This window comes from Apteryx rowi, unplaced genomic scaffold (genome assembly GCF_003343035.1).
Source record: "Apteryx rowi isolate R43461 unplaced genomic scaffold, aptRow1 scaffold_82, whole genome shotgun sequence".
In the NCBI taxonomy this organism is placed as follows: Eukaryota; Metazoa; Chordata; class Aves; order Apterygiformes; family Apterygidae; genus Apteryx; species Apteryx rowi.
The window spans coordinates 1,852,616-1,869,184 of NW_020451116.1; the positions used below are offsets into that span (position 1 = coordinate 1,852,616).

Consider the following 16,569-nt stretch of genomic DNA (forward strand, 5'->3'; position numbering starts at 1 on the left):
CAGTTTGCCCTTGTTTATGGCTCGGATAGGGAACTTCTATGCTTGTGCTCACTGTATACTGTTCATAGCAGTTGTAGGCAGTCCTGCTCTGCATGCAATTTGTGGTATGACTGGGTGCACCATTTCCTTATAATTCATGGAATCTGTGCTGGAAATCTTCCTGGTGACTTTACATACTCAGGGCTGACATGAACAAAATTATTCACTTATAACCTGGCCCGTTCAAGGGTTCTCTACTAATTTAATAGAATAGAAGTCTTCGTCTAGTGGCTTAAGAGGCTTTCTATTACAAGACATGGAGTCTGCTGTTGTTTCTATGCAGTTTGAGGGTTTTCTGAGTTTTCCTTGTGTTTTTTAGGAAAGTAGAGTCTTTTTGAAAGCAGCACAGAGTATTTAGTTCTGTATATGTAAAGCGCAGCAATTTTAGTGCTGCCTTTATCAAGCTTTGGAAAATGTCATTCAAAATAGAACTAATGCTTCCCAATGAAGATGAAGGCAAACATACACAACGCTATCATACTCCGAGATCATCTGGAAGGAGATTAATCACTAATCAGTAAATGGATAAACTTCCCAAACCTTTTTACTTTGTATTAAGCTTTGGAGCCAGATCAATACCATAAATGTCAACTACAGTTTTGGTCATTTAGCTTTGTCTTATGAAGTAAAAGTTGCTTTTGCATTAGCTATGCTGTCATGTTTAGTGCACAGCAATGTTTTCAATATAAATGATGTAGCAATATAATCCTATTTGTGCTATCAAACTGCAAGGGTATTCACCTGAGATGAATTTTGTGCCTGCAGATGTTCCAGTACCAGTTCTTTCTTCACAGCTACTTTGGGACCAGCGCGGTTCCTTTGCAGGAAGTGAGCAAGTGTGGGTGCTAGCATGTACGCTGCACAGCAGAGTTGGTGACAGATCCTTCCTTTCCCTTTCTTTTACTATCTAATCAAAAGGACAGAATTAGGACTTTGGAGATCACTACAGGCTGTAAACTAGCCTCAGAGCATCTCTGCAGCCATCTGATGTTTCTTCCTAAAATACTGGGCAAAATTTTCATCCCAAGGATCTGGATTTGGACTATGAGCTACCACACAGCTGTCTTATACTGGATCTTTGTACTCCATTCTAGTTTTTGCAGTTGGAACCAATTCATTAACCTGGTTTAGTTGTTCATTCATTTCAGCTGTGTGTTTTTTCTACAATAGGATACGCTTTATTTTGATAGGTATGTGGTGTATTGCTTTTTCTTTAATGTAAGGTTGTAAAACCAGACTGTAGAAAGGGGAAAGCTGAGTCCGAGTAGCCCACACCATTTTGATGCATATTTTCATGATTTCTACTTCATAAGTGCATGGAATTCCAAAGAGTTCAATTTTAGCTGAATGCTACAACCCGGCTCTAATAATTACATTTAACAGATCATTTGGAAATTGCATAAGCTGAGACTGCCTGGTGATCTTCACCCAGTCTGTCCGTTCTCTGTAGAAAAAGGTAACTGCAGTATGTATTATTACCGACTCTTTCCTCCACCTCCATGATACAGTTGTTTTGTTTGTATTCAGTCTGGATAATCCATGATAAAGAAAAGCAGGTGGATGAAGCACACTGGAGGTATATAAACAGAAATTCAGTACTGTGAAATGAGTTTGGCATCAGGTATTTTTGCTGTGATTATTGTTTCACTCAGTTTTGAGTGCAGTAATCACATTTGTAGTGTTCACAAAATCTGTATGAAATTATCTGTAATATTTGCTAAGATTACATTTTTCAAAAGGTTGTAAGTAAGCGAGCATCAAAGTTAGAATTTAAACATGTCAGGACAAAATGATTCTGGAATTATTATTCTTTTCTGAACAACAAATCCTACAGATGTGGCTTCACAGACTACTTATGTATGTTAAAAATGCTGTTTCAAGTGTCAGTACCTACTTCAGTCTAAAATCTGCAAATCAAGTATTTGGCCTCTAATTTTTGTATTATTGGTGGTATGTGACTTAAGGGCAGATGCATTCTTTTACAGCTATGAGAATGGATTGCCTTAAACTTTTTTCATCACTTGGCTGAGTAAACTACATACTCTTCCTGTTTTCCCCATATGTGTCTTTTGACTGAAACAGGGTTGTCCAGATGAGATAGGGAGACATTTACCGATGGATTTGGTTAACGTTCTCTGACCAGTACAAGGAGCAAGCAATGAGGGCAGTTATTCTGTGATGTTATATTCAGTAGTATGACATGAAATCCCTCAATGTAATAAAAATTTAGCCTTGTAAATGAACTGAGCAAATATCCGTCTAAATTTTATTCTTTCAGTTGTAATTTCAATTCAGTGGAGACTTTTAATAACATATTGGCAGAAGCTTTATATTAGAGAGACGTACGTACATTAAGCTTGACTGTTTTTGCCCTCCTTTGCTCTTCTTTACCCCTTCCTTACAGGATCTCCACCTGAAAGAGACTGAAAAAATCTATATTTATATGTATACATAAAATACACGTATATGTATATTATATACATATACACATAAAATGCATCCTTTTTAACTACAGATATACTTAGGTTTGTGTATACATTGACTGCCAACTTTACACATAGATAAATAATTAACTGTATAAAATTTTACACTTAAAATATTAGCAACCTCTTTATCTCAATGATAGTTTGTAGCAACAAGTTCCTAGATTAACTACTTTGTAAAAAAAAAAAAAAGGAGGGGGAGGAGTATTCCTTTTTATCAGTTTTAAATTTACTTCCTAACTGTTTCATTTAGTGATCCACTGTACTTTTATTGTGAATGTAAATAGTTGTTTTCCTATTGAGTTCATTATCTTGTTTCTCTGTCATTTACATCTTACTTGTCTTGTCTTTAAGCTACACAATCTGTTCAGTGTCTCCTCATATGGAGGCTTTTCCATACCACTAATACAGTCACCTGTCTGTAAAATCTCTTCTCTTTTTCCTAAATTGTTCTGAAAAGAAGTGTCAAGAATAGAGCACAGTATTCCACAGCACATATATACAGTGATGTAACACTATTTTGCGTTTTACTTTGTCTAGTTCTGTCTATTTTTGTACTGCTACATTCTGGTAGTAGAGCTGTACACAGAAAAGAGGTTTTCATTGAGCTGTTAACAAGTCTACACAGGTCCATTTTCTGAGTACATGCAGTTAATTTAGATCTCAGCAACCAATTTGTGTTACCTTGCATTTGTCAACATGAATTTTGATCTGCTGATGAAAATTACTGCCCTTTCGCATACCTCCGTGGGACCTTGCTAAATGTTCTCAGTCCTCTTATCTTTACAAATTCCGATAAGTTTGCATCAACCTGTATTTTACTATTTTGGTGTTCATCCCTTCCTAAGTCACATATAAATACATTAACCCCATTTCTGGAATAGAATCATGGGGTGCTCCACAGCTGACACTTTAAAGTGATAAATTTACTATTTCTAAATATGTAAAAAATGGGTGTGCCCTTTCAGAGGAGGACTGCTAGCCTCTGTGGCTACACCTAGCAAACCGAGTCAGAATAACATAATTGAAATCAATTGAGTTAATCCGAAATCATGCTGTTGTAACTGGGAAAAGAGATGGATCCTAAATTTACACCTAAATCTTTCAAATAAAGCCATCTGCTCAAAACTTTGGTCAGAACAGGTTTTAAGCCATCATCCTGGCAATAAAAGGAAAATGAATGATTCTGTGAGGCATACAGCTTTTTGTACATAAAAATGAAACAACCTTGAAAATCTATTGACTTTCCAGTAGGTTAATATTTTCTAGTAGGTGACTATAGCCTATAAACGTCAAAGTCTGAAAACAGATGAGCATAGGTTCCTCTAAGTTGCTATAAATTGCTGAAATTTGCCTTAATACTTCCTGAATGCATAACACAATATTAAGTCTGGTATTTGACCTTTCAGGGCTAAGTTTAATGGGAATCCATAAACATATGCTGGTATCTTTCTCAGTTTATAGAGACATTGTTGCACAGACATCCCATCCCAAATTTTATAGTGCAGATGTGCTTATTAGTAAGTCAGTGAAAACCTCTTGTAAAGCTATTCCTCGGACAATAATTTTTTCCCCCTGCTTTTTGCAGATGTCAGAATGCGTGGGATATCAAGTTCTGCTCAATATCAGAAATTTAAATACCTAGGGAAAGTTACCCATCCATGTCTGATGGCCAAAGACATAAGGTGTGAAATTCTCCTAAGAAGCCCCCAGCTTGTTGAACTCGCTTAGACCAGTATGAGGAGGCACTTGCCACCTTTGCAGTGCTGGCCCTACTTTGGGAGTCCTTCTGTCTCGCTTCACTTTCGTGGATATTCCACGCTTTCAAAGAGTTATCTGTATAAAGTCTTTTTTTTGCTGTAATTATTTTAACTTCTAAAATAGGTAGGAGTTTGACATAGGATTCAGAACTGAACAAAGAATAATAATGTTTTCTTTCAAGAAGCAAAATTTCTGAGAAGTTAGTGGGCTTGTTGTTCTTTGAATGTAATCATTGCAAGTTTCAGTCGAGGTACAATTATTGTTATATCTTAGAATAATTATTATAAAAGTAGCTTTCCTAGTCTGGAAAGCAAACAAAAGTAGCTGATAATGAGCTCTGAATAATTTAGAGTCAATTTTAAGAATGATAAAGCAAAGGCTCGCAACAGTGCACTCTCAGACTTTGCATCACTTAAGGGAAAATTTCTATAAAATTCAGGGATAAATTTATAGCCCTGAATTTGGAAAAGATGCAGAGAATTTTTTCCCTTGATGCCAACTCAAATATATTTGCAATATTTGAACTCAAAACATTAATTATCTTTAATTAGTTAAAAGTATCGTGATAAATCTTCGAGTGTTTATGAAAGATGTGTTCCTTTTTTGATATTCTGTTTTGTTTAGGTTTCTATTATTTAATTACAGGTCTTGATATGAAACTAATCATGCATGCATCCATATGAAACTGGCATGCTGACAGGATAAAATCATTAAACAGTCATTACTATAAACTGATGTTGGCCTGTAATTTTTGCAGTTAACGGGGGAGTTGATGCTTGGTGAACAATCCAATTAAAACTGGCAACAAAAGACCTAAAATGTCAGCCAAATTGCTTTTTAATAGTCAATGCAGCCATCACAAAACATAAACATTAAAGTCCCCATAGTAGCATAAAGCTTCATGGTGAAACAATTCTAGAAAATGAATAATAATTACAGCATCCTGAGAATTCTTTTAATAGATGTGCACTCATTAAAATACTTTGTTGGTTAGATTCATATGAAAAAGTATGTTTCCCTAGATACTTCTTTATGCATTTGTTTTGAAGGTTTTATTTGATATTTTATAGATGTAATTTCTAGTAATATTCAAAAATGCATGTCTTATTTACAAAGAGTTTAAATAACTGTATATAGATGAGCTTTGAGTGAAAAGCACCTTAGAAATGTATTGTGAGGTGAACTGAGAAAATGGTCACAAAGAACTCTTATAACCTATTAATGCTGTAAAATAATGTCAACTTTATTAATTTTGAACTGCACCAGATTTCTTTTGCAAGCTGAGCAAGAATAACAAGAGAAAATTTTCAAACCTTATTTCCTAAAGTTAAGTGGCTAAATCAGCTTATGTGCAAATGACTTGATTGGTACTTTATTAGGTACTCGGGCTCAGATCTTCAGGGGTATTTAGGAGTGCCTAACTCTTAATAAATCCAGAGTGGAGTTAAGGTCCTAAATAGATCTGAAGAACTGGGCCACAACCTCCATTTGAGTGGAAGGGTTTAGGCATGTTGGTGTTTCTGAAAATCTGCATGCTTACTTATAAATGCCTAAATGCGCATTTGAGAGACTAACTTGAAAACTGTGGGTTTGTGCCTAGACTAGTATGTTCATTTTTAGGCATTACATTAGCTGTTTATTTGTTGTTGTTTTGTCTTTCCCCAAAGAAGTTGTTCTTTGCTTTAAAAAATAATTGACTTGTTGTTTACTATCAGTTACACCTGTAACATTGTCTTTCCTCCAAGCAAGCTTAATATGATAGAAGTGTCAACATTCCTAAAGAAAATGTTACCAACATCAATGGCAGGAACAGATCTTTTTGTAAGAGTATTTAGGTTATTTGTGGAGTAAGCTGAGAAGGACAGGAACGTGTTAGCTACCTGTGGGGGTAAAAGGCAGAAACAATTGGTCAGCTAATCCTATGCTAAGGTGTGTATGCATATACCCTTTTGAAAGTAATTTAGTGTGCAGATACAACATAGAACTATGTTAAGCCTGAATTATCTGATGATTATGTACAACCTCCTTCTTAAACAATAAAATGCACTTCTAAGGGTTACCAGAAATAAATTGATGATAACTGTCCTCCAGCTAAGGTTTCCATGCTTCCTGTGCTTAAAAAGCAAGGTAGCTCGCTTCAGAAACAGAACTTCAAAAGGACAATATATATTTTGAAACTGTAATTTGTCTTAAAGAATTCTTCTTTAAGAAATCTGTTAAGTAAAGGAAAGCTTGCAGTTTATATGTGAACGTTGGGCAGAGATTTCCCCCCAACCAGTTACTATATAACCGTAGATAAATTCATGATTTTTTTTGATACTGCCTATAGTCATATAACAGTCACTGGAAGTGTCTGTAAAGATATTCATATCAAGCAATTCTATGTCTGTATGAAATCCATAAGAAAAACATATGGGGGTACTGTTCCATTGAATAAAACAGAGAGCTTTATTTTCTTACATAAGCTATAAACACATTCTTCAGAGTATTGTGAATGCAAGAACTAGTACGTATTTCTCCTGATATTTCCCCCATAGATATCTTTCTGAAAGGATTGTTTTAAAAATGAAATAAATATCTGGGCGTGGAGACACTATTACTGAATGATGTGGTAAAGCTTCAAGCCTCTATGTCTGTACGTGCTATTGATCATAGAAATGGATCTAGTATTTAAATTTTGCTCTGCAAAGTAATGTCAATAGACATGCTGGAAATGTGGATTTCACACAGTAATCTGGAATCCAGAGAATTAGGTGTCCCATGCAAAGCCGTTGTATGTCCAGGTTGGAGAAACTGGACAGTGATTTGTCCATAAATCCGGGAAGTTCAGACACTTCTTGAAATAAAGGTACAGTAAGGGTCCCGTGCTGCCAACCAAGCGCTGGCACTGCCTGGACCTGCATAGATGGGGATAGTTGGGGATTTTGCCCCCAGCAGTGTCAGGAGCTGTGCGGGGAGCACGTTCTGCAGGGCTTGAGTTTGACTCCTGACGTAACTGGCAAGTCTATAAACATAAGCTAGGCCTTATCGTCTTTTCATGTGCCTGTAGAGCCACGGAGTATTTTGTATTTATCAAAATACCAATTGACAAACTGATCTCTCTCATGGCTGAGCTCTGCGTTGAATAGGATTCTGTTCTTCAGTAAATCGCTATGTCTTGTTTCACCGTCCCCAAACGTGAGAGGGCATGTGGTTAAATGGAAGGGGACATGAGCCATCCTCGTGCACTGAGCCCGAGGGGTGCCGTTCTGTTACCTGACCCGGCCTGTAACGTGGCTTGACCTCAAGCAGTTCTTGTGTTGTAAAAATGCTGCAAAGTAACAGGAACAAATATGCATCAGATCAGAGGTGGGCAGGCAAGGTTATCATCCATTGGAGAAAGGCTTGTTAACAAAGTGGCTTAATATGGCCATATTCATATTTCCACTGAACTGCTGGGCTAGATATACTATGTATTTCATTATGATTTATAGTTCCTAATTCTGTTACCTATAGATCCCTTTTAAAAAGCTCTCCCTACTAATGAATTTAATGATGCAAAGGCAAAAACTTGAATATATGCCACTCTGCTGAAGACTGTCAATAACTGGGAAAATGTTGATATTTACAGCCATGCCTAGTTGCAACCTATTTTACCAGTCAGAAACTGCTCTTTAATCAAAATCTGTTCACCTGTAAGGTCAGCAACATTTGCTGCCAGGCTTACGTGTAACCGGCTTTTGTAAACCTGGATGATAGGCTCACCATGTAAGCTATAATCTCTCTCTCTTTGTTCAGAGGTTTAGAATAGTAATTTACTGTCCCCTGCGAGTTGCGACTGATAGAAGTTACAGCCGATGATGTTGACTGAACCCACCACTTGTAAGTAATGGCAGGAATTATGCATTCCCCTGAAATATCACCTTTAAGCTGGCTGGGAGCCGTCAGTCTCCGCTTCTATCCTGTGAATACTGCGTGACGTTAATTGTGCGAGCAGCTGCTTGATCTGCTAAACAATCCGCTGGAAGCCAGAGCTGCTTGTTCAGATCGCTCCCTCGGTCTCCCTCGTAATTGGGCTGCTCCTCTGCTTCTCCGTCTTTCCCTTGACCTGTGTGACTCGGCCACCGACGGGTCTTGTGTTGGAACGTACCGTAGTGATTTAAGAGAATGGTCTCGATCTGTATTTGAGAAGATCTGAGGCATGGATTCTAGTGCGTTGTTGTACCGCCTGCAAGGAAGGAGATGGAAAAGACTGAGTAGGATAGTTTCATTTCTGATTTGTCTTATTAATTGACAGAAATGTGAGCATTTCAGCATTTCACATGAATGTGGTAGATTTTCACATAAATATTATATGTAGAGTGAATTGGTATTTAACAGCTATATGAACAAATAGTGTAAAGCAAAGCTATAATTCAGACAATTCAGTAGGATAAAAACACCTCAGGAGCTCTAGTTATTCACTCTCCTTTGGCAATGTTTGTTTTATATGAACAAGCATCTGTGCGATTATATTGTCAGGTGCTACTGCATGATAACACTTAAAACTCGCATCTTATCCACGGTACACAGTGTTATAACCCAAAAGTCATTTCTGGTTACAAACTACAGCACAGATAGTGGCATCTTATAGTGCAATGTTTATGTCCAAAATTATTCTACTTCAGCAATCAGACTCCCAAGTTAAAACACTGAGTGATGGAGTTAATTAAGGAGGAGTAGCGCTAATGGTCTACAGATATAAGTGCCTCTAAGTGAGGCAAAGTTTGTCAGGAAAGGTAATGTCTTTTATTGCACCAGCTGATACAGCTGGAAAAAAAATAGATAAGCTTTGGGCACACAAACGCTTCTTTTGCTTTGAGTATGTTAACACTTCTGTCATCATAAAAAGCAAAACCACCACCCCCCACGCACACCTAAAGAAATAAATAAATCAGTCTTTTTTTTAAGAATTTTACAAAGTAAGAATTGACAAGCTAAGTACATGGTAGACGAAGAAGACAGATGCCAGAATCTTTTGAATCTTAAAAGGCAGAATATTATTAAACACATCCTATCAGCCAAGTTAGAAAGGGCTGGCATGTGATAGTTCCCTGGTGATAAATCACTGCCTTTCCGTCTCTAATGAGTTCTAACCTCCATTCTTTTGCCTGAAAAATTCTCCCACTTCTTTCTGCAGCTGAGTAAAGAAACAGTTTGCTTGCAGAGGTACTTCTGAGGTAGCTATTTTTTATTTTTCAAAAACGCGTTATCTCCGATATTTTTTTCACTTTCATCATTCTGCTAATGATAGGCTGATGGCATCATGTTTGATGTCTTACCAGAAATAGAGCCCAGCCGCGTCACCATTCTGACATGCAACAATAATGACCCAAATACAGAAGCCCTGATGATGAAATTGCTAATGCTCTATGTTGATAGCAGTCATAAGGCATTCATATTTAATATCAATTTCATATGCAGATAATTTCCGGTCTGTTCATGCTGTTTGAATTGCATAGTTTCTAGTAGATTTTAAGATTAAGTAATTCATTTCAAATTTTTGTATGTTAACCTTATAGAAATTTTTACAACATGTATCTATTAAAAGTAGAATGAAAATGTAAATTAAAATAATGAGAGAATACTGGGATCATATTAGTCTACATAAATAAATATGGAATCCAGATAGAAATTTAGCTGAATAATGCAGTATTTCACAGGACATTGTACTAAATAGAATTAAAGAAAGAGGAAATATTTACTTCTGATGATGCTTCCAGCATTCCATTTTACCCTGATGTTCGAAGCTGGGTAATTACATTTTCATGAAGTTTGCTAGAATGAGATTCATTAGCAGTCTTTAAAAGTTATAGTCATTTAGGTCTTACAGCACAAGATTTAACTCTTTTATTAATGTAAGAATAGAAAAGGAGGTGTTGCACAAAGCTCATAAGGAAGAAGCCCTTACCATCCTAATGTCTACAGAAAAGATTTTTTTTTTGCTATAGAGTTAGACCATACAACAGTCAACATAAATATTACTTGTACTTTTAAAAGAGAATTAAATTGTCATCATACTTCATTTGTAAATATGCCTAAACTTTAATATGTTGAAGAAAAGCAGCAGAAATAAGTTTCTGTTACCATTAGGAAATTGTTAGAATTCTTATTTTACCAAATCTGTTTGTGTTAATATGGCCCACAAATGAGAAGTTAGAAGCTGTTAACACGTGCCCTATAACTGCAAGAGATTCAAGTGAATTGAACATATGTGTTACTAAGAATGTAAAGGAAACATTTAATGGGATCCATATGAACACATTGGACTGAAAGTTTAAGTATCATAAATCACTAGTTTGACATCATTACGTTATTGTATTGCAAATCCGGCTGTCAGTATATTATGCTTGTTGACACCGTTGAAAATAGATGGTCTAAGACCTCTGTTAATTTTTCTTCAGAACTGCTGTATTTTCAGCAAAGCCTAAATAATGATACAGAGGATTCATTCTACTGTTGGATTGGTAATATGGTAGGAAATTATACACTTGCCTATTTTAGGATATATCTGTACTGATAAGTAAAGGGCCCAGAGCTCCTTGATCATCCGGAAGGCTTAGTTGTTCCCTCTTTCCCTGGGTCTGGTCTGGAGCATCCCAATCAGCTCCCCAAGGCAAGCCTGCTGCAGGGGCTGGCTCAGCCCCGCAGGCATGAGCCGGTAGAGCGTGCGGGGGAGTAGCGTTGGTCTCTGGAGCTCTCCAGATCTCTTTTACTTAGCATCACAGATGTAAACTTTTACTCCTTATGACCTTTAGTTTATAAGCTTTCATTGCATTATAATCTTTATCTTGCATAAAACAGTGTATTTTGTAGAATTCTTTAGAGATGTTTAATATTTTATACTCTAGAAGATTTACTGTGTAGTAAGATGGGGAAGAAGTTATGTACAGCAAAAAGTATATCATAGTGGTCTGACAAAGTTCCAGAAGCAAAGAATTTTGCAACTGAGGCAGGCTGACTACATGCTGAGCTGTATCAGAAGGCATAAGTGTAGAATATATTACTTAAAACGCAATGTAAATTTATACATCAACAGAGAATCTCATACACAATTCTCTTCCGTATTCACCTTTTCTCAAAATATGTAACAGCAAAAAATAGAAGGAATTCAGAAATAGGCAACAAATAATTAGATGCTTGATAAGGTCATAGGGACATACATAGAAAAAACATATTTTAAGTCTGAAGATAGAGTCTCATGGAATTGGAATGGAAGGAAAGGGTGCGAGTATTCACAAGATCAGTAAGTATATTAACATGTAGCGGAGCCAGTATTCTGCAGCTGTAACACCAGCGTTTATTTCCTAGTTTGTCATCTTAGACCTTGAGCATAAATCTCAGTGTAACATTCAGAATTTTAGTATACACTTTTTAGCTCTATTCCTAAGCATTCAGATTCTTTGTCTTCCCTGCACTGAATCTTTTCCAGTTCTTCAATGCCTATTTATATAAATCAGGCACAATGCTCTGGGCATAATCCTTGTATTCTCTTCTATAGTATCAGACGCATCTTTCTGTATGATGCTGTCTTTGTAGCTTCTGTTTTCATAAATAAGATTATATTCACTCATCTCTGCTTGATCAAATATTGCAGATTGCTTTGAAACTGAGTCATGTTATACCCACAGAATTTTTAAATAGAAACCTACACTAAACTGTCTGAACATATGTTACTATTTAGTTCATTAAATAACGGATTGCAAGCTAATTCATACTCAGCTGAGACACATCTAGTACAGAACATATGTATATAGTGAATTTAGGAACTGAAAAAATTTAAATATCTCAAAAGCACTACAGGTTAAATGCAGACCTTTTAAAGTTCATTACTTTTACTATAGTCTCTCTGATATACTTCACTCAGCATTGTAGTTTTCTCAGTAAATGATAAAACAGTTCAATTACCCCTTCTTTTATTATTTATTTAGTGGCTCCAAAGAGTATACTTCAAAACTGTTAGGAAAATGGTTTAACAAAAGGCCTGGTTTATTTTCAAAAATAATTTTTAATCAGGATCTAACTAGCAGATAAAGCCTCTTGTTGCATCTTTATCTATAAAAATTCAGCTACATTTTTGTGATCACAAAGGTGCTTTAGCCTGTTTCTTAAGGAAAATGAGTTTATATTAATGCTCTTGGTGTCCATCGGTCTGTGTCTCCAATAACTTTTGAGCAGAATAGCGACACTCAACCGAACACGACAGAATAATGGAAGTTTCTAAGATAATTAACTCTCCACTTTCTGAAAAGCAGAGGCCCAGTAGAAAAGAAAACTGAATTACTGTATTCCCAAAAGGAGAACGCCCCAGTGGTTAGAACTCAGCGGTGGAAGAGGAGCTGTGCAGGTCTGCGCTACATAGCTGTAGGAACCAACCTCAGCCTTCCACTGCCGAGGCACCGTGTGCTCAGTATTGAACGAGGGCAATCCAAAAGAACGAGTCAGAGAAGAAACATTCAGGTCAAAACCCAGAACTCCTCCCTTCAGTCTCCAAAGAAAGGAGAGCAAGTGGAAATCCTTCAAACTAGCAGAATTACAAGGAAAGTTTTTCTTTTTAATAACTAGCATCGGTTCCCCAATCCCCATTTTGGAGTGCAGGGAGCCTGGGATATATTTCGAAATAAAAAGCTGAACAAATTAACATTGCTATTTAAGAATGAAAGTAAAAGGCCCAAATAAAGCAGTTGGAAAGATGTGTGCGTGGATTTTGTGGGTTGGATGGGGAGTGTATGAATGAGAATAAAACAAATTAGCTCCAAAATGGAACATAGAGGTGCAAAGCAAGCAGAATATCATACAGATCTTTGGAAAACATCATGTTTCTAGATGTGCTTTGCTGAGATAAGAGAACTCTTTAAAAATAACAAATTCTTATGGAAAAGAACTTAGTTTCTAAAAGGGCCTTTCTATCTGTAAAAGATGGGGCTAGATTCAGCTGGGGACTGTTTGCCTTCACGTGACACTGCATCATGAGGCCAAAGAGGGTGTCTTCTGGTTTGGACGGTCCTCAGATGAGAATCTGATCCGATGCAAATTATTGTAAATGAGAAGTTTTAGCTGAAATCAGGTTTATAGTTATGTTTTTAGATTAAGGGAAACTGTTAACATGTCAATAAATGTATCAGAAACTAGTAATACTGTATTTGCATTTCATATGTAGACTTTCTGATCTAAGAAGTTAAATAAAGCCTGAATGTTAGTCTATCAGCAACCATTAAAAATAAAAACAAATATTGTCATGGATAGAGAGCATTATGCAGAACAATAGCAACAGGATAAAAATTCATAACTAAGCTAATTTCCATATCACTCCCATACACTCCAGATACTTGTTGGCTTTAGATAAGTTATCATGCATAATTTCACTTTTTAGATATTTAAAAGATTTTGCATGAAGTTTTTTACAGTCTCTGCTGTTCATTCAGAGATCTTAAGAATCATCAGTATGCAGATTTAGATACAATGCTGTTTTATCACAAGCAACATTTTTTTATGGAATAAAAATAAAGTTAATGAGATGTAGACTCAGTTTCAAGCAAAATAAAAATAACTTTGCTAAATTAGAAACAGTCTGTAAAAAACAATTAGAAACTCAGACCAGATTCTCAGCTCAAAGAATTTACAATGGTTCGTTTAAGTGCAGGTCTGATGCAGAAGATCTATCTTTAAATCACTAAAATACCGTAGACGCCGAGGTGAGGTTTTCTGTGGCAGCAGTAGCTGCCTGGAGGGGTGGTAAGTGTGACGGTGAAAGTGGAGTCCCCACGAACTCCAGTGCGTTCTTGTGTTGTGGGAAACGGCACTGGGAGATAAGGTGCCCTACTGACCAGCAGTATTTTATGGAAGATGGGGTTCGCAGAGTAACTTCAGCCTGTCGTGTGGAACAAACTAAATTATCTGTCAGATAATGGTATGCTGTCAACAGGACGGATAGTACACGCAAAAGGAGAAGAAAGGAGCTAAAAAAGGCGCTGCTAGATAGATTCTACCATTTTTGCCGCGTGCCTGCAGAAGCGGTCACCTCGACTGCCCAGCGTTTGCCGCTTAGCTTTGAAGGACCTTCTAGAATCTGTTTGTCCTGGCCAGGATCGGTTAAATCATTATATTCTAGCTGACAGGACAGTGGCACAGCTATTAAAATGGTTTGTCATGCAAATTATGGGATGTATAATAATCCTGCAGATTTTCTGTAGGGTGGAAATAAGTTTGATACCACCAATAAGGGAAAGTCATTGATCAAATACTTGAGGATGCTGGGCATCAAATATTATGTCCAAAATTTTGGTAGCTTTCAATTCTAAAATAGCAGGATACAGGATTTACTGAGATTAATTATTATACAAAAGTGCCTTAGCAGATTATTTCAGAGCTCTGGACTGTTGACTCCAGTGATTTAATTTACTGAGGTCTCCAATTTTCTAATATGCTTAGAAATGCTTTTCTGGTATATGCAAACTAATATTACAGTGTAAACCTTAATGCAAGTGTAAGAATGCTGCCGTGATAAAAGATCAATGAAATTTAAAAGGATTAAGCCTGGGCCAAATCCGTGACAGCTTTGCTTACCACAGCATGGAAGAGCTGATGTTGAGCACTAAACAACCTTGTTCCTCCAGTTGCGGTAAATTGTGATCGTCACTGAGGAAGGAGTGCTTTTTCCCACCGGCCGGTCCAAGGGGGAAGGGGCACGCTTTCAGCTTGCGGCACAAAGGCGAGTCATGTCAGAATGTCCCCAAACCGCGCGGTGTCGGTGGATGTCAACCGTAGTTCCTTGCAAGGGATTTTTTTCAGAGCTCCCTTCCAGCTGGGCTTGGTGCAAATTTAGCTGCACTTTAGTGGCTGAGGTAGAGGGGGGGCAGGAAGGGCACAGAGCAGCAGCAGCGCCGAGGTACGCTAGCCGTCGCTGGCCCCTTTTTGGATTCCCTTGGTGACTCCTGGCCATCCCCTCAGAAACCGCTTGTGAGCTGTGCCTGCAAGCTGGGGGGTTCACGTTAGAGGGACTATGGAGCCGGTTGTAAGGAGAGAAACCGGAGACAGCAGTAGGCACTGCTGCCATGGGAAAAAATGCCTCCGTCACCGCTTCCTGGAGGCCAGCACCGAGGCTGCTCTACCTGCTCCTTCCTACAAACTAATTAGCAAAAGATCTGTCCCCTCTGCAGGCCTGTGTGATACAGAAGGAAAGTGCTTGTACCCTGTACCCATGTGTGATTCGAGAGAGCAAGGGTCCTCGCAGTGAGACATGGGGGTGTGATGGCCCTCTCACAGGCGTCGCTGGTGTTCTGGGACCTGCTGCCGGTGGCCCTCGGTGGCCGCCCCGGAGTAGCGCCGGGCCCCCACGCGTCCTGTGTCATACCCACTGCCCACGGGCACCACCTGAACGCCCTGGGCATCCTGCAGTCAGCCAGAAACCCTTGTCTGGACAACCCAGCCGAGCCCTCAAGGCCGTCCAAGCTTGGAAAGCAGCTCCTCTTCCTTCCCAAGGAAGTCGTGAACGTAGGGGAAGGGCGTGAGGGTAACATGCGCTGGGCAAAGCTCGGCTGGGGGGTTGCTCACAGATTCTCGAAGCATCTGGGGAAATTTCATTAGTTATGTCCTTTGAAAGGGTCAAAAATTACCTCTCGGTAACTTGGTAACTTCTAAAAGACAAGATTTAGGGACTGGAAGAGTTTCAGGTTAATAGCCTCACAGTTCGCTCAGTCTGGCAGCAGTTTTTATTCAGCATCGTTTGCAAAGTATTTTTTGTCGTTCCTTTACAGAGGAATTTCTTGCCTCAGTTCTCCATAACTTCATTTCTTGCTGTACTGAGAGGCTTTGGAGACTCTCGTGGGGAGTGGAGACAACACGATTTTATCGTCCCTTCAAAATGCCGTTTTTCTGTAGTTGCATCTTCCTTTTGCCAGCAGCTGAGCTTGCTCCAGCCCAGTCTGCACCGAGGCAAAGCGGAGTGGCCGCGTGAGCGCGCGGTGCCGCGGCGCCTCGGTCCCACCGCCCCAGCGTTGGTCGCACCGCCCCCGTTTACAGCCCGCGCTGGTGCCTGCGGGCTCCGGGGCCGCCTTCAGCTGCCGTAAAACCTTTTCTCAGGCGTCTGGATAATTAGTGCTCCAGGTAGTCTTGAGAAGATCCGCTCCCCAGGTCTAATTTAACAAATACAGTAAAATAGTAGTAGAAACATGTTAACCTTATTTTGTGGAGGATGCTCGTTAGGCGGTGGTTTTGCAAAAGGAACTGCTGAATTATTTTCTCTTTTGAAGTGCAAGATTTTTATTCT

General features: G+C 38.4%; 1 protein-coding gene across 2 annotated transcripts in view; it reads left to right on the forward strand.

The window, feature by feature from the left end:
* TENM1 (teneurin transmembrane protein 1) overlaps positions 1-16,569 on the forward strand; it is a 251,056-nt gene that overhangs the window by 71,577 nt on the left and 162,910 nt on the right. The window lies entirely within an intron of this gene.